Source organism: Dermacentor albipictus, chromosome 1 (assembly GCF_038994185.2).
Source record: "Dermacentor albipictus isolate Rhodes 1998 colony chromosome 1, USDA_Dalb.pri_finalv2, whole genome shotgun sequence".
NCBI lineage: Eukaryota > Metazoa > Arthropoda > Arachnida > Ixodida > Ixodidae > Dermacentor > Dermacentor albipictus.
Window position 1 is genome coordinate 331342664 of NC_091821.1, and position 26721 is coordinate 331369384.

Consider the following 26721-nt stretch of genomic DNA (forward strand, 5'->3'; position numbering starts at 1 on the left):
AGCTGCGAGTTGGTGATGTGTAAACGAACAGCCGCCGCGTCGTAGGACCAGCGGATCGAGTGTATAAAAACTGTAGTTGTGCGAATGTTGGACGCACTTCTCTTGAGCAGTCATGTTAGACTGAGTCACTTCTCTCATGCAGTCATGTTGGACTGTTACTCTTTTTCTCAAGCAGTCATGTTAGACTGATTTAATTTCTGTAAATAAACCCTTTTCCTTCGTTCTCGATGAGAAGCAGTTCTTCACTTCATCAACGATCTCAGCGTAAATAAGTTGGACGACGGCATGGGCCAGCTACCTTCGAATTCATGCCGTACTCCAATCTTGGCAAAGGACCACGGACGAAGGGATTGAGCCCCCAATCCTGACAACATTAAAGACGTGTGGCTGTAGTGGTTGAGCTGTTTAAGCTAGTACAGCGCTCGAAGACAGCGGACGTGGGCTCGAGTGTTTGCACCACAGCAACATGCGCTCGCATTTCTTGCTTTCACTATGTCCCTATATACAGGACGAGGGAAGTTCCAGAGCGCACGTGGTGACTTCCCGAACAGAAGCTCTCTCTCTCTCAATCTCTCTCTCTAGACTGTAATTGCTATTTTGCGAATTATGTAAGCTGGTTGTTCCTTTGTTCCGGTTAGCTAGTTGTTCCGTGTAGTTCGGTGGTATGTTGTCTGGCGTCGTTTGTTGCGTGACTGCGTACTTCCGCGATTAGCGTAATTCTTCTTCTCCTATGTTTTCTTTTTGCCGCGCGCTATTGTCATGGATACGTTCCAACGCGCCCGATTCGCTATGCTTGTCATGGAAACAAAATTCATATGTTTTTGTCTTTGAAGGTGTGAAGGGACGCTAAAGGGAAAAAAGGTCTTACGCCATTCCTCGTGCATACTAGTTCTGACATCGAAGTTGTCTGGGCTGCCCGCACGGTATCTTTTATCAGGATATTGTTCGGCTGCTGTTACCACCCACCAGATTCAAACAGCTATTTTATAGATCAGTTGCGAATTAACATAGACAAGTCATCTGAGGTCTTCCCTGCTGATATTACTTATCTGTCCGGGGACTTTAGCTTTCCATTACTTGACTGGGACAAGCTGTCATTACCATACAAGATGTCGACTGAATTCGTTAACTTGACACTTGACTACAACCTCTCCCAAACTGTATCGCAGCCAACCCGTGGCTCTAACATACTAGACCTTATATTTACAAACAATCCTTAAACAGTAATTCACATAGAACAATTAGACGGCTTTAGTGATCATAATTTGCTCCAACGCACCTCAAATACACTTTCTCCTGTTTCTAATATGTCACTGAAACTAATTCGTGATAATAATAAAGAAAATTACATTGTCATCACCACACTGCCAGCACCAGACGCTAGAGTCATTTTACGACCGATAAGTTGAAGAAAATTGGTTAATGTTCAAGGAAAAGATGTCCTCGTTAATTGACATATACATTCCTAGCATTAAAATTAGTAATCATATATGGAATCCTAGATTCATAAAAGCTCTTAAGCGCATGAAGAATAAAAAAGCGTCTGTACAAGTGCGCCAGGCGCTTAAGGACGCCTTCATCATGGAGTGAATACAAAGCGTACCTTAAGTCATATTGCATTGCCCAACGCACAGCAAAGGATAAGTAGTTTTCTAACGACCTTCCACAATTACTCAAAAACAATCCATCAAGGTTTTCGAAAACAATAGGCCCTAGTGAAAAGAGCAACCGCATTCTATTACACAATGACAACACAGTCGCTCTTTCTAAGAGTGAGTGTGCAACGGTTTTCAATTCCTTTTCCACAACTGTGCTCACTAGTGAGGATAGCTAAAATGTACCCTTCGTACCTGATTTCGATCACGATTACATGGCACCGATAAAAATCACGGTCGAGGGCATTGCTTGTGAATAAACAACCTTAAAGTGTCGTCTTCTTGTGGCATTGATGGAATCATCGCTTCTCTTTCAAGCGTCATTCTGGTTCATATATTCAGGCAGTCCCTAATGTCTGGTATTCTTCCTTCCGACTGGAAGATAGCAAAAGTTGTACCGATTTACAAAAATGGAAGTAAAAACTCGAGTGAAAATCACAGGCCCACCTCGCTTACCTGCATTTGCTGCAAAATGCTCGAACATGATATCGCTGCGCATATATATAACCATCTCGAATCTAGCAGTTTATTTTTCCGCAGTTAACACGGTTTTACGAAAGGCTTTTCGTGCGAGACATAACTACTCGAATTTACAACAGATATCCATCTTAACATGAATCACTACTTACAGACTGGCTGCTCATTCTTCACTTTTCCAAAGCGTTTGATCCTGTTGCACATTACCGCCTCATGTCGAAATTACCTGCGTTAAAATTAGACTCATGTACATTGTCATGGCTACGTAACTTTCGATCTAATCGAGAGCAATTTACCTCTGTTAATGGCTTCAATTGCCCCAAATCTAACGTACTTCTGGTGCGCCACAAGGAAGCGTCCTTGGGCCTCTCTTTCTTCTAATCTATACAAATGATCCGCCTAACAAAAAATCGCCTTGCATTCGAATATTCGCTGATGATTGCATAATATACCATCCAGTAACCAATAGTGATGATCATATAGCGCTCCAATGAGACCTAGACATTGTGAACCAGTGGTGTACTACACGGCTCAAGACACTAAACGCGTCAAAATGTAAAACAACGTCTTTCACCCGTAAACTTGTTAATTTGCAGTTTGTCTACCACATTAACGATAGTATTAAATCCCCGACTACACAATCTAAGTATCTTGGCGTGCTCCTTACACCTAGCCTATCATGGTCTGAGCACGTTACGTGTGTCTCTGCCAATGCATCTAAATCATTAGGTTTCTTGCGCCGGAACTTGCGCAGCGTTCCATCTGCCTTGCGTAATATAGCTTACTTAACGTTCGTGCGATCCCAGCTTGAGTACGCGTCTGCCATTTGGTCTCCACACCAGCATTACCTAATTGAAGCGTTGGGAATCATTCAGAATAGGGCAAGTCATTTCATTACTCATAATTACAGCGCCCAGTCTAGCATAACGCAGATCAAAGCCTAACTATCGTTGCAGTCGTTGAGTACTCGCGGTGATATTGCATCGCTGTCATTATTCCATACATTCATTCACTCTGACGGATTATTTCTACCATGCTTGAAGCACCACGTCTTCACATCACGCAGATTGCACAATAATTTCAGGTATGTCTGCGTATGGGGAGCGACACAAGCATTCAACTTTGCACCACTGCCTCGCGCTATCCATCTCTGGAACAGCTTTCCGAATAGCATTGCGTCGCTCAGAAATCATGATACCTTTTGCAGTAATTTGGTGAAACATATTTCCCTACACTGTGCGTAAGGTTGAGTTAGTACACGGGCTCTTATCGATTTCATTACGTTTACGTTTTCAATGTATTGGCACGCGTTATGCCATGTGTTTGTTTTCTGTGTATAACGTCTCAAGGCAAAGTATCTTGCTGCTTTTATGTAATACTTTTTGCTGTTGTTGCTGCTTTTATGCAATGCTTATCTGTTCATTCCTTTTTTCTTTTTCTTTTTGACATCTTTCTGTGCATACGTGAATTTCATCGTTTTGTGCCAATGTTCGAATCCCTTTATGCATCGATATCTTTTTACCGATTGTATATCTTGTGATAAACTTTACCATATGCCCCCCTCACGCTATACCTCTTCGCAGGCCAGTGAGGTCTTTATAAATAAAAAAAAATAATAAGTTATAGGCTGTATTAACTCTCTTAATAACGTGTCATGATGGACTGCCGATAAATGTCTCAAAATTGCATAATTTTATTACGATTCGCAGGATACTACACTGAAAAAGAGCCAATGTAATACCGAGATGAGTGGTGAATTTTCTAGTGAGTACTCATAATTAGGAGTAATTACATATCGGCAATTATAAAAGTCAGGTTTGTCGCATTTTTCTTTTGATACAAATTATTGTATCATAGGCTCAAAGTACGTGGACAAGTTGACTAAGGGTTGCAAAAATAAAGCGCGACAAAGGAACGATGACTTAAGGAACTGATATATATATATATATATATATATATATATATATATATATATATATATATATATATATATATATATATATATATATATATACACAAGACGGAGCCACGTTGCCTATGAAGATGATTCAATTTGCCCGCAGCTCAAGGTCCTTTGTTATTCCTTGCCCCACGACTAGGCAGAACTGACACAAAACAAACATCGTACACGCTACGACAGAAGTGGTCAGTAAAGAACACTTCCTGCAATAACAAAGCAGCCACTCGTTCCTCGAGAGGAGGTTAAGTACAAGCCAGAAGCGATGTCGTCAAACTTCTAACTGATATCGTGTCACCAGTTTTGGCGCATATCGTCAATATTCTATTCGTCACGGTTGTGTTTTCAGTATGGATGAAAATTGCCAAAGTGTTGCTACTTTACAAATTGAAGCGACAAGCACAGAATAGAAAACTTCCGTCCAATTTTGGTGCTACCGTTCATGAGCAAGATACCTGAAAAAATATTCGCGAGGCGCCTTAATGACTACATGGACAAGCACAACATTCCTTGTCTGCACCAATTAGGTCTTAGAAAAGGCCTTTTCCACAAAAACTGCAGTCTTAACATTTACAGACATAATTAGAAAATCAATAGACAGGGGTTATCTTGCGGTGCGATCATTCAAAGATTTTGCGAAAGCTTTCGTTTCTCTCAGCCATCTTATATTGAACGGTGAATTGCTTCGTTATGGAATAGAATAGCTTTCACGTTAATTCGCAGTCACCTAAAAAACAGGCAACAAATTGCTCAACTAGAAGATTTTCAGTCCAACAATAGCCTTACTAACCTCGGTGGTCCCCAAGGATCTATACAGCTTGCGTGTGCTACCTCTGTACTCTATGCAGACGATACTAACTTTATAATGGCCGATCGCGAGGAATACAACCTAATTAATAAGCTTAACTCTGAATTAGAAATTGTGCACGGTTGATGCACATTTAATGTCCTTCCCTTTAACCAAACGAACACAGTTTCTATATTATGTGAAAAAAAAATGAAAAGCAATGTTCATTCAAGAGAGAGAGAGAGAGAGAGTAATATAGGAAGGCAGGGATGTTAACCAGTCAATAGTCTGGTTGGCTACCCTACGCTGGGAGAAGGGAGAAGGGGAAGCGAGAGAAGGTGTAATGTTCATTCAAATGTCGTTTACAGTAGCAATCCTATAAAACTATCTAGTGAAACAAAATTTCTCGGTGTTATCATTGATAACCACTTAAAATTCCACCTTCATGTAATCCATAGGGCTTCATATGGCTTGCATGTGCTCTGGAAGTTATTTCGCTCCCGGCGTATTTATCAACCTTTACTGCGAATTTGTTCACTCTCACATGAATTACTGCATAGCGATCTAGGGTTGCACATACAAAACTCGTGTGTCACCGGTGTTTACACATCAAAAAAGAGTTCTTCGCATTATAGCACCCCTCAATACGCATATTAAGAGTGATGGCTTGTTTAAAACCCTGAACGTCTTCAACATTTACGATTTGACAACATACAACATCGCCTCGATCATGCATCAAATATTTTTTTTTGAAAAACTAGCCTTGACAACACTCTCGCTTCGCCCCTCACCTCGCACTGTTGGGAGCACACCGCGCTGTCGTTTTTTATTGCCTAAGGTCAATACTAATTACGGTCGCTCTACGCTACAGTTTACAGGCATCTCAGTTTGGGATAGCCTTGATAGTAACCTAATCACTCCAAGAACAGCACATACATTTCTTTAAAAAATTTAAAGCCCTCACTTATTGGCAAAGCGTAGCACTGCGCATGCTTGCACATATCCTCACATTTTCTTTTCGTGTGCAGATCTATTTTGATGATGTAAAAAAGAAACTTGTGTTGAAAAATCTATAACTTATGTCTGAAATTTCCTATGCTACTGTATTTTCTTGTTTTACTTATTTCAGCTACTTTTGCTTTATGTGATCTCACAGTATAAAATATCAGCTGCCGTAGAAGTGTTTGTTTTTTTCCTTAATAACAATCGGTAGGGACTCTTTAAAAAATGTGTTGGGTTCCAAAGTGTGCACCCTGTAATTGTATACTTTATTTATGTTAAATAAACTTTCAACATTTCAAGGCCGCCCTGGTGTTTCCGTGCCGCCTTGCCATGACATCAACATCTTAGACAGCGTCTAGACTCCAGTCTAGTTAATTAATTGCTTACCGCAAAAGACGGCCCACATTTCTTTTCTAAATGGACCTAGAACTCAATGTAACAACATTGAAAAAAAAATACCTTTCTTGCTCCAAAGCACGCTAAGTGAGAGAAAACGCTTTAAAATCTGTGACGTCCCACAAACGAAGCAACGCTGAGAAATCTGCGAGAAATAAAATTAAAAGTTTTAAGCTGTTTGATTTCTGAACCAAACTAGGTTACTGCAAAAGCGGCGGGCACTGAGTGGTCGTAGGAACAGCGAAAGTAGTCACAAATATGTTTGCAAGTGCGTCGCATTAAAATCACGTATTGCCCATTACCGAAGAATAACATTTCGGCGAAATTAATCTCCACAGGAGACGCGCAGCACATTTCGGCCACAAATTCGGCCCGGAACTATCGGCCCATGCGGCAGGTAAATGTGACACAGCGCTGCCACCGACCATAGCGTCTAATCCTCCAGACGGCAGAAAGCTCTCGTGCGACAGCAAGTGCCCTTAGCCGAGAAAGTCAAGAGTACGAAAAGAAGTGAAAGAGCCAAAGAGAACTAGTCGCCTAAAAACGGGAGAAAAGGCCAAGTAAATCAGTTCAGTACGGCATATGTTTGTGCTACATTCATATGTAGGTAGCATTTGTTTCGTTGCGTATATTCGCATAGAACAGAGCGGGTGACCATTTCTGTTTCTTTTGATCTGTTCTGTCATTCACTGAGTCTACTTATCCTGAGTGTCCCTTCAATGGTTTTCATGTCAGCTGGTGGATGGTGGATGGTGGAAAAAAAGTGAGTCAGACACGTACGACCTTGCAGAATCACAACCCAGTCAATTCGTAGCGTAGCTGTTTCTTTTGTACAGTCAGCGTTGATTCAAGCCGACCTCTTAGCTTTTCTCTCATAATAAATTTCTCTCTCTCTCTCTTTCCGCTAAGTTTGCTCTAAGTTGCGTTCACAGTTCTACCAGGGCAGTGGGATAAATATTTCATTATTAGTACAACAGAAATACAACGCTCCGGATTGTTTTAACATGTAATTCACTGCTAAGCTCGTAATTAGTCAGCACATTTTGAATCTCGCCTAGACATTACCCATAACCTGTCTCTAATTAAAATAATATACAGATGATGTTCCTTGTTTAGTTCACCGAGGGCACCAGGGAAACCTGTAGGTTTCGCTGGTGCCCATGATTTTGCCTTCGCGCAATCCACAACGTGATCCTTATTTCTACCAAATATGAAGTTTGTATACATTTCCTTCGTGAAACCGAGAAATATGGCGTGAAATAATCGTATAACGCTTTCGAGCTCTTGCTAAAAGAACTGCGCACAAAGGCTGTAATAAATCCACATGCATTTAGGTTGGCGTACAAATTTATTATCATAGCGCTCTCCCAGTTTTCGCTAAGTGCGATCCCAGTCGCATTTGCAGTTACGCTAGGGCATCGTTCTCAATCTTGCGCCACTCGTAAAGTACACTGTTAACGGTACAGAGTACGTAATTTATTGCAAAGACCGCAATTAACTCGAACACAAACATTTTTTTCTACAGATTACCCAGAATATATTCCTTACTTTCGCCAAATATAATCAAGTCTTTTATATTCGCCAAGGGCATTGAAGAAACCAACTAAGAAACCCTTTTGACACACAAACATAATGAAAAAAACCGAGGTTTGAGTAATTATTTGCAAAGCTTCTTCTTAAGCCGGCAACGTGAAAGCTTCGCCACAAATTAAACTTTAGTTTTCCCTTATTTTCACTGAATTCGAAGTTGTCATCTTGCAGAGTTGTTTTAGGATTTCCGGAAACATTGCGCATACCGGCGGTATGACACCCTGGAATGCTCGAATACGTAACTTTCTACAAAAGGTATAATTAGCCTTCTCGGGTTAAACAGTTAACGTTTGTCACTCACAACACACATAACACATGGCCCCCATTTTCTGCAAATATGAAATGTCGGCCATTTACCGTCTTTTCTAATTATGGAATAACTTTTTAAGCGTTGCTTATAGCGCCTTCAACTGTCCAAAATCGATGGTTTATTCATTTTCATTGAACTCTTCATTGACACTCACACTTCAAAATTTGCTTGCACAATGCCCCTAATATTTCCCACATTACCTTAAAGTATAAACTTTGTAAGTGATACAGTTTTCTTTAGAAAACCGCGAAAACTGCATAAGGTCTGTCAACGCTTCTAGTCGCATTAACAGCTTCACTGTAAAATGTGGGGAGAAAAGAAAATATAATGAGGAGAGTGTCCCTTATCTTGTTCTTGTTTTTTTCTAAAGCACTTTCACTTCTTCTTGTCTCTCTCACATTCTTAATCTTTTACGCAGCGCTGTCTACGCTGCCGTATTGATGTCAATGGAGCACAGCGCGCGCATAATGCGGACGCGTGCCCTGCATAGTAGACCGCCAGTGAAGGCTATTGGTACGCGCTGTCACGATTAATAAAGAGCGGCGCCAGACAATGTCAATTTTTTGTGACGCACTTACCGAACCCTGTACTGAAAAGGTCACCTCCGCATCGCGCCCTGTTGACCCGTCGAGTAAGTCCGACGCTTCACAAGGTCCCGGATCATCGTAGAAAAATATCGAACTAATTGCTCATCACTGGATGGCTTCTCGTTTAACAAAATTTCCACATGGGCACTTTGATCCATGCTGTCCAGCTAGGATTTTTTTTACGCTGTGTATAAATGTCGGCGTTGCCAAAATGGACAAGAAAAATATGCTGTTTGCACCTTTTTTGCTAAAGTGTCAACTCTGTGTCACATGCATGATTATGACAATGGAAGTATACACATTTATGCTGACAGTTCAACAACTTTGTCAGGATCAACATACACATTTGTAATTCCATTCCTCGAAATACGCCAAAGTTGTGCTCGTTTACGCGGGACGTCCTCAGTGGTTGCAGAGCTCCATGTAACACTATTGGCCACTGAATTCATAGAAGCAAAGGAAAAATCTGCTGTGGAGTCATTTCTAACGAATTCGAAGCCGGCTCTTCAATCCTTGTGGGGCTTCTGCGAGCGTGATTCTAACTCAATGATGATTTATCAGATTTCATTTGAAGAAGCTAGAGCTAGGTTGTCAGGCCATCAAACGAAGCCGCGATAAACTACTGGACATGTCGCGTTGTATATCAGGAAACACTGAAGCCGCCAAAATGGCTAGAGACGCACAGCATTTCATTCTTGCCATGCTATCCCAATCGACGAGGACTGATGCTAACACAAAAACAAAACAATTATGCAACTCTGTAACACAGTTTCACCGATTCGACGCCAATTCTGTGGACTGTCTTGTGTATAGAGATGACTCCATCTACAGATACAGATCTTTGCTGGTGCTGGCCGTCAGATAGATTATTTCATCGCATCAGGTTGGAAGTGACGCATGTCCAGGTAGATTCGGTATGGTATACGTCATTAGGTTGTGCCTTGTAGCACTTGCATCCATTCATCGGAGAACGCAGAACGTGTTCTAATAAGCCACCCTAACTTTGAACAGCAAATGTGTGCTTTAAAGGCAACATTGATGGCCCTTGATAATCGAAAACAGCGATTAGCTCTGAAAAGCTTATTAACCTTCTTTACGGAACATGGCATTGTATCTCTGTATGAACATATTGTATGTCATTGAGTGCTATTGGCAAGTCGTAGCATTATGTGGGAGTTAGAGATTTGTTTGTGTTTGATTGCAGAAATTGCAAAAAAGGCTGCTTTCTTTTTCTTCTATATTAACTTTTTAAACATGTATATGAAATGTGCTTCTTTGCCGGAACAATTTTTATGTGCATAACACCTCGTGGTATCGTCCCTTGCTCATTGGACACTCGATTGATTGCAGAAAAGCCACCAGCACAATAGTCGCCAACCTTTACAATTTCACCAGAATATATAACATCACGCTGCATAGACGTCCCCTGAGAGATTATGTTAAGAACATATTCACACGAGAGCAACGTTTAAGAACTAATAAGGCTATTTGACTTACGACCCATACTAAGTGAACGATGATGTTGAGGCTGGTGTGTGACAGAAACAGTGGAAGTCGCGCAAGGTCGGCGATTAAACAAGTCAGTGTGACTATAGCACGGTCACAGAACTGTTCACTCATTTCAAAGGCAATATGAGACAATAAACTTAATGTTTTCACTGCAGTGCAACCTGAGAGGGATAGAAAACGTTTAATGATATCTGGAGAAGTTATCCTAGCACCTAGCCTGGCATGATTCTCCAGGCGAGATGGTGAGGGTTGAAATAAAGGGACTAAGATAAAAATACAAAAAGAAAGCACATACGCACACATACACTAACACAAATGCATTTGCACAAAAGTTCTTTACAGAGTCTCATTGAGGCTTGTATCCTGTCGGAATAAGGGCTTTAGTGGAGCGCAGTTCACATCCCGGTCTTTGTCGCGGCCCAAGAACTTCCCGCAGCTGAATTGCGTGCCATGTCACATTTTTAAAACATTCGTTAAAACAACCGTTTAGGTTGCTAGGTGACTAAAAATACAAATTACGCTATTAGTGATCGCCAACACCACAGGTGGGACCTAATAGCATGCTGAACAAATGGATTCAGTCCCCTGAGTTCTTTGCGTCGATGCAGCATTTTCTCGTAACGAATACAAGTAGGTTTCTTCTGAAACACCACTAATCATGTGACGCCCTAAGACTTTGCAGCAAGAAATGAAAATTGGAACCCTTTAATGATTTTTTTTCTAGTTCACAAGTAGAGAGGGCAGATTACCGAGGTTAGTGTTTAGGAGTCAGGAAATAATTATAGAATCTTTCTGATGTCTTCGTACGCTTGTATGCGTCAATAGCTATCAAACGAGTGGTGAGAATAAAGACATCCACAGATGAAGCAGACAGGACGAGCACTCATCCTGTCTGCTTCGCCTGTGTACGTTTTAATTTGCACCACTCGTCTAATAGCTACGTGTCCCCGACTAGCTCAAAAAGAAGTACTCCTAAGGGTTGATGAGCATTTCAATCGTCTCAAGGTACCAGTTCTTGCGAACAAAGCCGAACCACAAACGGATCCAAGGAAAGCGTGCGAGACAGACAAAGATAGAGAGTTGAGAAAGACGGGAACAGCAAAATCTCTTTCGTCCAAGGTGCTTCCAGCAAACTCGTTTTGCATATAAGGAAATAAGGCTTATCGTAACTAGTCGCTCGATCGCTCAGCACTGCATGCGCCGGTACAACATTCGGGGCTCTGCCTCAACAGTGGAAGGAATGAGGACGATGCATGATTGGGGCGAAAAAAGTTCCACTGGCATGGGAAACGACTCACTGCCGACAAAACTGCCGCGCCAGCCGGGCGCCGCGAACTCTTTTTCTACAACCCTGTTTGCTCGCATTTGAATTGTGATTCTGCAACGTCAAATAAGTCTGCCATGATTTTTTCTTTCGTTTGATTTGAAGAACAAAGCCCGTAAGTAGCGGCTGCCGCACGCATACGAGGACCACAGGGTGTGCTTCTTGCTGCACTGAATTGCACAGATTTTAAATTACTAATCTCTACGCTGCAGCGCAAGGCTCGAGCGGTCTATAGAAGTAAGTGTGGACAACCGTATGAGCCATAAGCCTGCGAGAAATGTGTCTCTACACTGCAAGTATGACGCATTTAGGTTCTTTCTGGTTGCCTGTATGGCTTCGTCAAAAGAGTGTAGTTGTTTCTCTGTCAAATTTTTACAATTCAGGGAATACAAAAAAACAGGATGCGTTGACGACAGTAGTAGCACTGTTAGCGCAATCCTGCCACGCTTTCAACCACGGCACGTTAGAAAGCATCATTGAGTTTCGTCATTGCTCTCGCAGAAGGGGACAAAAATTTCGGGTACGCTGTGTCGGGGACGCAGCCGCAGTGTCGTACACGTGAAACGTTTTGTGCGTGCTGATGAGGGTGTGTGGACGCTATAGGGCACTGAAATGACGTAACCAAATATGCAAGTGACCTTTATTGATGCATTTACAAAACTTATGTGCTGAATTTATGATACAGTAAGGTAAGACGGTGGGGGGAAGGGGATAACACCAGTATTATCTTGCAATCATGCTCGCTCCCTATTTGCAGTGGGCCCGCTGTGGTCGAAGTTCATGCGCGCGAATTGGCCTCGCCATGTTTGGCTGCCCGAGTGTCCTCACGCCATTTCTGTACTCTACACTCTTAAACAAACTTACACCCTTTGGGGTGTACATTTGCCACACAACAATAATCGCCATCGGTCTTGCTTGCGTTTCCTTTCTTGAAAACGCTGCGCTCGTTACTGATTTGTCGAGGATACTCTGTCGTGCTGATAACGCGCATGCCGTTCGTGACTTGGAAGTACTGGGCTCGCAGCGCTAAAGAAAGGAAATGCGGGCAAGACAGATAATGATTATGGTTGTGTGGCAAGCTATACGACCCAAATGGTGTGATTTTGTTTAAGAATGTAAGGGTCGAACGCGGGGGCACCATGGCCGAGAAATCGTCATATTTCTGCGGAAAATTGCACACTCGGAAGCATTCTCGCTCCTAATGAGCAAACGTTTAAGTTGGATGGATTATACTTACCATGACAGAGCGAGCTGACTCAAACGCCACCACTCCCGGTCGCACCGACAGTCGTACTGCTGAGCTAAGCCTCTCTGAATGCCGAGTTGAAGGCTAAATTTAGCTTTGATTGCGTCATGCGTGGCTCGAGAACGGCGTCATCAGTGCTCCCCATGCATGCACGGTCAAATTGCGTCTTTCCTCTATACGCAACGATACCAAAGTCAGTATCGTGGTTACTGTGATTCCAAATAAATAGGCGATGATGTTATGACATGGTTTCATTACACGCGGTTTTACCAAGCGACCACTCTGACCGACTTTAAAAACGTCTCACGCCAAAAAAAAAAATAATCCTTTATGCACTAGACATCGCCTCCCTGCATATAAAATATGCTCATTGGAAATGCTGCGTCATGTAAGCGTGTCTTCAACCGACTGCAGGAAGCATACCTCGTGACGCCACCTGGAGCGACAGCATACTGCCTATCACAGGATCTTTCCTTTCTAAACCCACACTGCGCATCGGACATAATAGAGTACTTTCGGATAAAATTTTCAAGGCGGACGTTTACGACTACCTCAACGATTTTATACATTGCCGGTAATATAGATATGGGTCGGTAATTGTTAAATGTGTAATCTGTGCCACACACTCTATAGCTAGCTCGAGTTCTTCCGGGAAAACGCGACATTCGAGCCTACGACTAGCAATATGAGCGAGAGGGCTGGAAATTATGTTCATTACGCGTTTCACGGCAGCTGGTTTCATATCATCGTATCTTGCAGCAGCGTTATATTTTGGGTTACGTATCATATCCGTCACTTCGTAATCCGTAGTTGGCGACAATAAAAGGGAAGAAATAGTAGCGCTTTTTTCATGGGCATATGTACTTGTGTGTTCATTGTGAACAGGAGGTGTGTGCTCTCCGCTACGAAAGAATTGACGGTTTAGTAAAGCAGCAGATTGCTCATAGCTTAGGTTACATTGAATCGAAGACGCAACTTTGGGTGCGGCAACATTCTTTCTTTGAGCGAGATTGTTAATTGCCTGCCAAAATGTTCTTTGGTCATTTGATATACAAGGGAATAAAAATTCTCATAGTAATATATTTTTGCATGTTTAAGCTCTGCATTAAGCTTGATGCGCTATTTTTTAAGCTCAGCAAATTTCTGCAGATCACGTGTCTTAACAAAATAATGAGATGTTATTTTTCACCACAATCCTATTTAAAAGTAGGCGCGTGATTCACAGTTTCTTAATCTTATTCCTGGAACTTCATTTATTTCTAATCTTTATAGGAAAGGCGAGCTCGTAGGAGTGCATGAAACTGGCACAAAAAGAATTTCATATGCTTGAGTTACATCGCTTTGCATTATGATCGGTTCCCGGTTAGTCTTCTCGATAGCGTGCTATATAATTTGGTCCTAACATAATAGTTCTGCGGAAACCCGCAAGATGGAGAGAAGTAATGAATAAAGGGAAAATCAGACATCCACACGTTCGAAGCAATAGCTACAAAGGAAACCCATACGAGTTCCTCGAAAGAAAAGCCTCATAGTTGAAGAAAAATTCGTCCTGGTCCCGGACTAGGACTAATTTTTCTTCAACTATGAGGCTTTTCTTTCGAGGAACCCGTATGGCTTTCCTTTGTAGCTATTGCTTCGAACATGTGGATGTCTGATTTTCCCTTTATTCATAATTTAGTCTTAAATCCCGATATGAACTCACCAATTTTTATACTGTTATCTTTTGTCATCGATAAGAAACAAAAGGTAGGTAGATGACCAGTTAAGTGCAGTGACAGGAGACCAGCAAAAACATTTGGGCAAGGCGCGCTTATGATCATCGATGTCAAGGTCAGAAAATCCACCAAAAACACTCCTTTGCGTTTCCGGTGCACCGGTGTACTGACAAACTGTAATATAAAATATTTAAAGACAAGTTCTCTTGTCGAAACGTTGGCTCCCGCATTTACTTTGTTCTCTTTTTGCTCATCCCTGCGACAAATGTATCTTGGGCGATTCTCTTCAATAAAAGCTCAAATCTTGCCGCAGTTGCAAAAGAAAGAAAAAAAAAACTAAGAGGCTTTATCGCAGCCTATTCCCGTCTATTCAGCAGCATAAACGTGTCCGTGTCTATGTCTTTATTATATTGAAATGATTTCATTCATTTACTTTTGTTTTTGTTGCGTTTGTGTTTTTATGTTTCCGCCAGCTATGGTTTCATTTCACTCTGCAGAGCTTTATTTAATCTCTGAGCTGTTAAACAACTGTTCAGCTGTACCTTCGCGGAATTTCTCCCACCAAAGAAATTGCATTCCTTTCATTTCCTCGCCTACAGACGAGAAGGACTCGGCCTTCCAAGCCTGGAATGTTGAAAACAAGGGAGGACATTCCTGCTGTCTAACTCCCCCTGGGCGCCCATGTGCCACATTGAGCCGTCGAATAAAAGAGCCCTTCTTTGACGCTTTGTATTTGATTAGCAAGGCGACATGCGTCGTTACTGCCGCAGATATCTTGCGTTCATTTATATATATATATATATATATATATATATATATATATATATATATATATATATATATATATATATATATATATATGTGTGTGTGTGTGTGTGTGTGTGTGTGTGTGTGTGTGTGTGTGTGTGTGTGTGTGTGTGTGTGTGAGAGAGAGAGAGAGAGAGAGATAACGTGAAGAAAGGAAGGAAGGGTCCCGATTTTTTTATTAATCATATCATAAGCAGCCGACAAACAAACCAAATTGCAAAGACCTCCAATAACCCAAGTAATTTCCTCCAAGAAAATCTCGTCCGTATAGAGTGGAGGAGTCTGGCTATCACCGTTTCGTTTCACGCGGCTCTAGTCGAAAACTTCGACGATGGGAACGCCCTCGCTACAGCTTTGTCAAGGATTCTGTGCGCAATCGTGAGCAACATACCGGTCACCCTTTTATGCCCCCGTCCCGCACTACTACTGCACTACGTTTCATTCGGAGGGCTGTCTATATTGCGTTTCGGCAACAGACAGCCCAAAGGCGGAACTGCAGCTCACTGGTATCCTTGGTGTACAGTACTCGTTAATATTTTTTTCCTGCTCTCTTCGCCTTGATTATTGTCGACAGGGTTGTGCGTTTGAAAGTTGTTTATATTGCCCGGAGGGCTAACTTCCGTATTTTTCTGCGCTGAAGATTGAAAAAAAGACAGTATCCTTGAAATGAAAGGTAAAAAAAAAATTTATAGGGCGCTTAAGCTTCGCCTTTAAGAGCGGAACGCGATAACATTCAAAGATCCCTGACTGCTTCTCAGGCTTCCCAGTAACTGAAGCTTATTTAACCGTAATGTTTACCGGAGAATGCTGGTGGCGAACGCTGTGCACGATGGCATCAACTCATATCAAATTACTTTATTTGGCATTCATGAAAGCCTAATCACCTAAGGAATGCGAGGACGAGAACAAGTCGGCATGAAGCACCTTCACAACCTTGCAAAGCAGAGATGATCTGATTATGCATTCGTAGAACAGTATTGAAATATTCGAATAGGTTCTAATAAAACAAAAACGCAGTCAAAGGCAGCCAATAAGGATATATACTGCTCAGACGAGTAACATTTAAGACGTCAATACTGGCTTAGCACTTGCGGGACACGGTAAATTGGTGGCCTCTAGCAAAGGCCATCGTTAACCGGCAGTGGAAAGGTAGGTAAAATGATAGTGTTTAGAGCGGTTGAGCGTTTCTCTTTTTTTTTCAGACTAATGGGCTCATGATTTATGGACTGGGGTCAGAATAAAACAAAATGCGGGACAAAGTATGACATCACAAAGAACGCTGATAGATAATAGTCACTAGAAATGACGGTGTTCCTGAGTTTTTGAAATAGCGTAATAAAACACGTTACCACATATACACAAAAGAACCTACATGATTCTAAATGTCAACGGAATACAAAGCTCAACGACAGGAAGGTAAATGTGATAAGCATTGTATCATGCAAGGCTGTAACAAATCAATTTCATTGATATTAGCAACATCTTCTGGTAAGTGTAAATATAAAGCAAAGAACGGGCAAAGTTTCACCCTGTCCTGCACGCAACAGCATGGCCCACAATTCTCGCATCTCCTCAAGCAGTTTTTGTTGTTGTTGCTGTTGCTGCTGCTGCTTGGCCACCTACAAGCATAAGAGGTTCGACACCAACGGAGGAAATGACAAGTTAGCAATAGCGTTTTATTTCGGATAAGTTATATTTACCCATATTGCCAGTCATGGAAACCAAGGTCTCACTTGCGCAGTTGTTTTCGCAGCGAAGCTGTATAAGGTTAGGGCTCCGTGTATTTTTCGTGTGTGCCAAGAAAAACAGTCACCATCAGTGGCTCATACCCCCGTAAGCAAGCAAAAAAGGTGATGGCTCATAGCCCTGTAAGGCAGAGGCTACAAGCTCTCAGCAAAGTGAAGTGAACAGTGCTTACAGTCTTTCTAACAACGCATGAATTGTAGAGAACAGCATGTCGTGAACTGTCATCATCAATGGCTCATACCCTCGGAAGTAATGGCTCATATCTCCGCAAGCAACCAAAAAATTAGATGGCTTTTAGCCCCGTAAGGTTCATGGCTACTCACTTTGCGTGGGTTAGTTGCGACGACAATACCCCCGTGGTCGTCATCTGTGATTTAAATGTGGATGTGTCGGGACCGAAAAGGGAGTGGTTTACTTGTTTTGTGTTGTAGGCATATCGCTTGCGATGCCACACCGACCCGGCCCAACTCACCTCCCAGAGGTGAACGCGCATCGATTTGACATTATTAAAGAATGTGTTTGCATATATCTCAAGACACACCAAAGTCTGATACTGAGAAGTTCATGACCACGCACTTCGCATGGTTTAGCCGTGATGACACTACTCCTGTGATCATCGTCGGAGACTTCAATGAGGGCATTTCAAAACCAGACAAGAAATTATTAATTCAATTTGTGCTAGAAAAGTTTGGTTTGAAGTGACTCACCAACTGCTCAACAACGGTAGCCTATAGATTTACCTTTGAACAAGATTCTGTCTAAGGATATAACCAAAGCAATCAGCGTATATGACACTCATCACAAAGCTATCCTCACTGCCATGGCCAAATAATGAAAATAAATATATTTACCCTGGTCGAACCCTGTGTGATGTGCTACAGCTTCGCTGGTAATCCACCTTCAAAGAGTGGAATGGCTCCTAAATATTATGTTCACCCATTTCACGAAGCTTATGTCATGTTTATTACTTACTTACTTTGTCACACAACTCCACCAGGTGGAACAGAAAGCTTAAAAGTTGAAGTTTCAAACATTATTAGGTTCACATCTGGATTCACTTCTGGGTAAGGCGTGCTTGAAGAGCAATGTGGCGAAAGGGCTTTTGAATATTTTTTTGCAAAAATACCCGAATGCTCTAACTTATGTACAAGTAACAAACACTACTGTGAAGCGGTGGTTTAGCTCGCAAAGAAAGCCTTGGATTAGTGATTCTTTATTGCGGTCCATTAAAAAAAGAGATAATCTTCGTAAGAAACTTAAAGTCCAGCCATTCAATAATGCGTTGCGATTGCGCTTCCACACATATTCAAATGTTCTAACAGCCACTTTGAAGAAACGTAATTCCTACGAAAATAAAATAAGAAAAAATGGAAGTGATATCAGACGAAACTGGCAGGTTATTAAAGAATTCTTAAACATCAGTACAACTAAAGATCACATATCGCGTGTGAACAACGATTATGCTAATATTACTGACCCTCATGACATAGGTAATGTTTTCAGTGACCATTTTAGTATTGCAGACGGTAGTCAGCCTCATTCAACATTGCTTAGTTTTCCGCGCTGTTCTCATTCATTCTACCTGTTCCCCACAACATCGCTAGAAGTACGTAACGTTATCAATTCTCTTAAAACAAGCGGTCCAGGCCTCGACTTGATACGCCCCTCTAGCATTAAGCCTGTGTCTAACGAAATCTCACCTGCGTTAGCACATATAGCAAATAGACTATTTATAGATGGCATCTTTCCAAATCGCCTCAAGACAGGTAAAATAATCCCAGTATTTAAAAAAGGTGACCATAAGTGCACGAGTAATTATCGTCCTATCTGCATTTTGTCTTTCTTTAGTAAGGTAATCGAAAAACTTATACATAATCGCTTAACTAAATACTTATTCAAATTTAATCTTTTAACTCCTGATCAATTTAGTCTTCGTGACAATATTTCAACTGAATTAGCACTTATTGAGAGGCTTAAATTAGCCATCAATCAAGGCCTCTTAGTTGGTGCTCTCTTTATTGATTTCACCAAGGCGTTTGATAAAATTAACAATTGTATTCGTTTATGTAAGCTTGAATCGTATGGCATTTCTGGGCCGCCTTTACGAATCCTTCGCAACTACCTAATTGATCGACAAAATATAGTCGAAGTTAATGGTCTCTTCTCATAAAAAACTGTAAATACAGGTGTCCCTCAGGGATCAATACTTGGGCCACTTTTATTTCTCATATTCATGAATGACTTGCCAGAAATATTAACACATGTGCACTGCCTTCTTTACGCTGATGACACCACTATTTTCGCATCTGATAAAAATTTATTTGCATTGCAGGATAAACTTAACGCTGACCTAACGAATGTTCATTCATGGTGTGTAAAATACAAGCTCACCATTAACCCATCTACGACAACATATATGGTATTCCATTCTCCAAAAACTTTGCACCTTGACTCCATTGTAGTGTCTCTAAATAATAATGTATTTGCAAGATCAGCATCTACTAAATTTCTTGGTGTAGTACTAGATGAGAACCTTAAGTTCCAGTGCCATATTCCATCACTTATTCAAAAAATCTCATTTCGTATTCCCATCATAATAAAAACTCGCTCTTTTTTTCAGCAAATCATTCTCATGTCTTTATATTACGCGTATATACACAGTCATCTCTCATACTGCCTGTCATCTTGGGGTAATACATATACCACACATCTTCATCATTTACAAGTGTTGCAAAAGGAGGCATTACGATTAATTGCATTCCAATCGCATACATCTCCCTATGCTCCCATATTCCGTTCCTTAAATGTTTTACATTTACGCATGTCATTCAATCATAAGCTGTCGCTACTTATGCTTCGTCTTATAAATACCGAGCTTATTATACCAGGTTTTAGTCGCTCTAGCCTCATCGATTATAACAACACAAGATTTTCAGCACAACTCAATCTTCTCCTCCCAAAAGCAAGAACCAACTATGGGAAATTCACCGTCGTGTTTTCAGGCATTTCAGTTTGGAATTCAATACCATCTGATATGAAAAGATCTACATTATTACCATTCAAGCGTAGAACGAAGGAGCATTTCATGAACACTTTATCTGACACGTAGCATGATTTAACGAACCTAGAATTAGATTTTGTTCCCTTTACCATTACGCAATGTACTGTTCAATTACCGAGTTACTGAATTTTGCCTATAATTGATACTTCTCGTTGTTAGCGTTACGTGCCATTTATCCTCGTTTGAATTGTTGCATGTTATTTTTAAATATTTCTTCAATTAATTTTCTTCTTTTTAACTGTGTGAATATACTTGCGATATTTTTAATAGATTTTTTTTCTTTCTTACCGTTTATTTCCGATCATGATGTAGAAATTGTATAATATATGACATGACTCACTGTTTGCCACGATCCTACTATCCCCTTTTCATGTCTTGTTAGGAGGTCCCCCCGACAGTTGTTACTTCGGGACCTCCGAATGTGTACTTATACCCATCTTGTATTTGATTTTGTCAAAAATAAATAAATATTGATTCATCGATTGATTAATAAAAAAAGAAGAACATATCAGTCTAACGTGATTTCTCTTCAACAGACGGTAAGAATATGTGACATATAATGTAGTCCCAATCAACATGAAACTAAGTCAGTCTATTGCTTACCTCAGCGTCTGAAGGCCCCTGCATTTCTGCTAGACTTGAAGGCCCCGGTAAAAGCATTAAAAATGGTTAGCCAAAAATTACAGAAGTAGTGTCATAACAAAAAATTATGAGTCTGAACTTTATAATGTGTTGCATGTAATGCAAAGGACCAGCGTGTTGATCTTTATCAAGCGACAACCATATGTATCAAAACATGGCTCGTCTAATAAAGCTGTGAAACAACCCTGCCGAAGTTCGTTCAGCGTAGCCTTATCGACCGGAAAGCGGTGCTTCGGTGGCGCAGTGAACTTAGTGCTCACCAATCAATCGATTAACTGCGCTTCGACTTCGTAGAAAAAAAAAAGAAAAAAAAGATGGATTTCGCCGGCGCTAAAGGAACCGGGTAAGAGAAAGCAAAGGCGCAAATTCATCCAACAAGTTTAGGAACATATGTCAACTCCCTTCTCAGAGACATCGCGTCTATTGTTAGTAAAGCGCCAAAAAATCGATAATCGCCCTCAACTGCCCTTCCGGGATCGGTTCACGGCGCAGATGACTTTATGGGCGTGAGGCGTGTCTGTTGGACTGTGGCCAAGTCCGAGGTCCTGTGGACCTTGGAACTTCTTGATTTTTTTTATTTTTGTTTCATACTTTGCGTATGCGCATGTTCTGGGCTTATGCATGGAAAATAGTTTTTTTCAAGATCGTGATCATTCATTTCTCCCATTTATCATTACAGAAAATACAACCAGAAGAGTTATGAAAGGACCATATGTTACTTCCCCAAAGAGCTGAAACCAGAAGTCATAAACAGTGGCAACCAACGAGATAGCGGTTGCGCGGTTCAAGACCGAGCAGGAAGATGACGACTTGCATGCCTTCAGGACTACCATTTCTCTGCACGAAATAGTAAACAAGTTTAGGGGCGTAGAATGAAATGGGCCGCTTGTTGCTGTCATCGTGCATGAAGCCCGAGGTTGCGCTCAATGAACAAAGCAGCGATCGGGTAAGTGCAGATTATGTTTAGTGTTTGGGGTTACAGACAACGATGAAGTTTGGCTAAAGTGTCAGTTTAGGGTTGTTTACGGTTGAATACTAAAAAACTTCGGTTTTTATTGCAGTGTCCACTCGCCGAAATAAGGCTGGCCGTAATGAAAGTAGATTTAACGAATTTGCTTACAAAGAAACCTCTTTATTCCAACTAGATTCTTTCAGTTGGCGTATTTACAACAACCTGCATTGTATATTCCACGCAGAGACGCAAATGGTGTACGGAGGGGCCTATGCACTGAGTGTCTTTTCTTTCTTTCTTTTTTTCTTTTTTCAGCTGGCATGGATTGTCAAAAATTTCCTGTGGCTGATGACGCATTTCTTGTCCTTGAACTGGATTGCTCGAAGAGGTGGACATTATTTTAACGGCAAATCGAAATGCGTTATCGAATAATGAACAAATTTCTCCTAATTATGGTATAACTAATTACATTACTGGCCGAGGTATAAAAGCGTCACTTTGAAAAATGCAAGTTTGCCCGCACACTCAGATGTGTCATAACATTCAAAATATGCCATCGCTTACTGAGAGAGTTAGCAATGCTGAGTTCTGACCTAATTTTTGTATTTATTCTTTCCTGAGTAACATATTTGTCTATGTGCGTTCTTATTTCTTCACATTTCAAATAAAGTTGGAATACTACGATATCTTTATCTTGGTTCATTTAACGGCAGTCAACCTTTGAGCTCACGTGAAAGTCCCTATGGTAAAATAAAGCGACACATCTCTGCCTGAGTGGCGTGAGTATACTAACATGAAAGTTTTGATAAGCTGTTGCTCTCACTGTTTTACCAGGAATTACCTAGCAAAGAGTGCGACGCACGCCAAACGCGAGCCTTTTTGGTACAAAACTACGACGTGAGACATTCGCTCTCTGCGTATCTGGCCTTCAAAGAAGCTTCAAACGTAACTCTGTGAGTACGAACTCGACAAATAAAGTAAGGGGACGAACCAAGTAACAGCACACACTCTATCCTGTTACTAACACTAGTAATGTTTTGCTAAAACTGTACTAACGCTACTAATGCACACTGTGTCCCGTTACTTCGTCCGTGCTCGTCCATAACGCGCTACGTTTACAGCACGTATGTATCCCCAAACACGCCCCAACTACGTTACTGCAAGAAGCACTTAGCGACAAGCCTGTCAGATCAAATTCATCCGTTCTTCGTACCGGAAGTAGGAATCAGCTACCTCCGTCAGTGTTGTCCCAAGATCAGCGCGAAATAAAGAACTGAGTAAGATTAATTTAACCTTAGGCCCCCGGTTACTACATGCTTAAGTATAGATAATTCGTACTAGGTTTGGAGAAATAAACGTACAAAAAAAAATGCTGAAGAGTGGGGGAGGGGGGAGTCTACGACTGGTAACTGCCCCCGAAAGGTGCATTATGTCTGTCTGTTTTTCACGAAGGACATAGATACATAAAAAATGAACGAAAAGAAGGTGAAGGAAGGAATGAAGCAAAGGAAGGAAAAAGGAAATAAATTAGAAGGACAAGTAAGAAAATGAATAACACATTGCAAGAGGGAAGTGATAACATAAATACAGAAAAGGAAAAGAGAAAAAAGAAAGTAACTAGGGAAGGAAAGAAATTAATTAGGAAGAAACGATATGAAGAAAGGAACAACGGAGAGTAGTAAAGAAGAAAGAAACAAAGGAATGCAAAGAAGTTAAGGAAGGAGCACAGAAAGAAGTAAGATCACACGGCCCACAAGTAAGGCTATGATAATAGAGAACATCAATGGAATAGGAAAAGATGAAAAATAAAAAGGCCCGAAAGCACTCGAAAAAATTCAAGGCTCTCCCACCCTGCGAAGGTGGGTGAACAGCGGAGCTGTAAACATCGTGGCAGGAAACCTTGTGGTAAAGACTTTATAGCATCACTCAATGTCAGTTAGTAACAACGGTCACAATGGCTTTGTGGTCGGTACAATATACACTGATCGGCATACTCGCCGCTTTTTTAATAATGTCAAATCGATGCACGTACGCCGATGGCTGGTCGGTTGGGCAGGATCAGTGTAGCATCGCAAGCGACATGTCTGCAACAAGAAACCCGTAAACCACTCCCTTCTCGGTCCCGACACATCCACATTGAAATCACAGATGACGACCACAGGGGTAGTGTCATTGCAACTAACCCACGCAAAGTGAGTAGCCATGAACCTTAAGGGACTAGGAGCCATTGCATTTTTTACTTGCTTAAAGGGGTACGAGCCATTGTTTACGGGGGTATGAGCCATTCATGATGACAGTTTTCGACATGCTGATCTGTATGTTGTATGCCTGACTAGAAAGAATGTAAGCACTGTTCTCTTCACTTTGCTGAGTGCTTGTAGCCTCTGTCTTACGGGGCTATGAGTCATTGCAATTTTTGCTTACTTACAGGTGTATGAGCCATTGATGATGATAGTTTTTGTGTGCGGACACAAACATTCTATGGTATCCAGGACATACAAGCTCCGCAGTAAAAATATTTTAAACTCGGGTAGGCTGTCTGAAAGATTATGACGCAGTACGTTACGTAACACGTCTTGTGTGGGGTACGGAGGGTGTATGGGCACTAAGGGGGTACAGAAATCACGTAACAAATACATAAGTTACATTGATAGATGCATGAGAAAGCTTACATGTCAAATTAATGTTACAGTTTGGCGAAGGGGTTCTAATTTTGCAATCTAGCTCACTCCTAATTCGTAGTGGTCCCGTTTGTTTCGCAAAGCGTGTTTGGGCACCAGAAAACAGAAATGTCCACCCTACTGGAGGCGCCCGAGACATCCCTGTACCGCTGGAGCCCGCCCCACTCGTAGATGGTTGGGGCTCCTGCGCCTGTGCTCAATTATGGAGACGGAAACGTTCCGCCGAGGTAAACGTGGTTCAGTATTTTTGCGCATACAAACGCAATACGGAGGAAATGACGTATGGAAGCACGTCATAGCAACTGCGTCTGTCACAGTCCACGTTTCCTTGCTTTCGAAGACGTGTTTTTGGTTTCAAGTACATTAACGGAGGTAGGACGAGGTAAGCCGTATGGAGAAACCGAATAAGTATAGTATAAGAGACGTGAAAGCAATTCTGCAATTTAACATTGCATGTTATTTCGCCAGACAGCCTTCCAGGATGAAAACGTCAATATCAACACCGCGACTCTATCCGGCTTCTCTCCGTCTACTCGCGGCATAAGAAATTCTCACGTACACCATGGAAAAGGTGTTTACCTGTCTCGCTTGGCCCTATTCCTTGACGCCTTCGCTTTCTTTTGCTGTATGGGTGAAGATAATTCTGTCATCTTACAAAACTTAGATAGGCGAGACCAGCGCTCCACAGTTGCTTCTCGTCAGCTCTGGGAAAATCCGGTAGGTTTTACCAAAAGAGATAATCAAAGAAAAAGAAAAGGTGAGGTCAGCTGGAGTTGGCACAACAGCAAATCACCCACGCACGTCCTATTACCCCTTCTCTATACAAGAGGTATCCGACGCTATCATGTCTGTAGGCTGTCTGTAAGTCGTACTTTACAATTTTGCTGACGTATTTTACTTGAGAAATTCAATTGGCTCAGTAACTTCTTTGCGCTAGACAGACGTTCTGCGTGGTTGGGTTTGCATGGTTCGACATTACTTTTGCCGAAATGGCGGTCGACGCTGAACGCGGGAAGCCGACGCCGGATTGTGTGCGTCACGGGGCCCTTAACGCTTTCGCGTTAAAAGCAAAGCACTCATTATTAGCGCATAATAAGCGATCGAATGGAGACATGCCCGTACCTCGTGAAGCGAAGGAGAAAGTTCATTCGAAAGAATGCTGCGAATCATTAATAAAGCTAGCCCCGCCCCATTGCCTCTCTATAACTGAAAAAAAAAATGATTTTCCCAAGTATAACCAAAACATTCTTTGAATTGTAGAAAACTTTGATACCTCTTACTTTTTTATTTAACCTTCTAATTTGACTCATGGTATGCAGACATAATGGTGATTTTGTTCACGACGACGATTTCCAGCAAGTACTCACGGTGTCCATGTGCGTAGATAGAGAAAAAAGAAAAACAAAGGACTGGGAGATTAACCAGAAGAAAGTCCGGTTTGCTACCCATTACGGGGCAAAAGAAAAAACATAGATTTAAAGAAATGGTAAGGGAGAGCGATGTGTAGCAAGACGAAAATCAGTGCAGAAAATTCTGAGGCAGCACACGCCACCATGCAAGCCAGTCTCGCGGGCCCGTACACCCCAGGAGGCAATCTAGTGACCTGGCAGCCTACAGCATATCTGTATACAGAGTGATCATTGCCCTAGCATTTCCTTTCTCTGACAGTTGCCGGCTGTCCAGCGTCTCCAGCGCGGCACACAGCACCTGCGTCGCCGTGCTATAACGTGGCCTTGTGCTCAGAAGACGGGAGGCTGTGAGTATGAGTGCGTCACGTGCTCCGAGGCCCCACAGTATCACGGACAGCGCGACATAGTTTCATTTCATAGTTGGACTGAATATAAACAGTCCCAAAAGCTCGCTCGAGAAATCCGGGATCTAGGTTAAGTGCGTAAACCATGCCCAACGACAGGACGCGAAACACTTGTTCCGTCTAGAGCTTTGGTCACTCGCATAAATTTTATGTGCTTACACGCATACCGTCTCTGCGGGCCTGCAAACAAATCTTTTTTTTTTTTTCGGCGAAGCGCGTGCTCAAATTACGCGGGGCGCACAGTCTTTCATACTGAATATTACATGAAGGGGTCTTGGTTACCTCTGCCTGGGCCTCGGCAATCTTGATTTGGAGCATCCTGGAAATCAAAGTGCAGCAGTGCACAGGGGGAAGTGAAAAACACGTATCATACGCTGCCGCTAATACTGTAGCCGCCCATTGCGAAGCTTATGGTTGTGGTCTCGACCGTGGCGTACCCGCACGAGGAAGATTGGCAACACGGA

At 41.8% G+C, this 26721-nt stretch overlaps 1 protein-coding gene across 12 annotated transcripts in view; it reads right to left on the reverse strand.

The window, feature by feature from the left end:
* The window catches only part of LOC135909729 (vasopressin V1a receptor-like), a 295126-nt gene that overhangs the window by 62074 nt on the left and 206331 nt on the right, over positions 1-26721 (reverse strand). For 8 of the 12 annotated variants that reach the window (XM_070531679.1, XM_070531677.1, XM_070531676.1 and 5 more), the window contains one exon: positions 2285-2358. The exons of the other annotated variants lie outside the window; for them this stretch is intronic. The gene's annotated coding sequence lies outside the window, so the exon portion shown is untranslated. The remainder of the gene's footprint in view (positions 1-2284; positions 2359-26721) is intronic. 12 annotated transcript variants of the gene reach the window in all.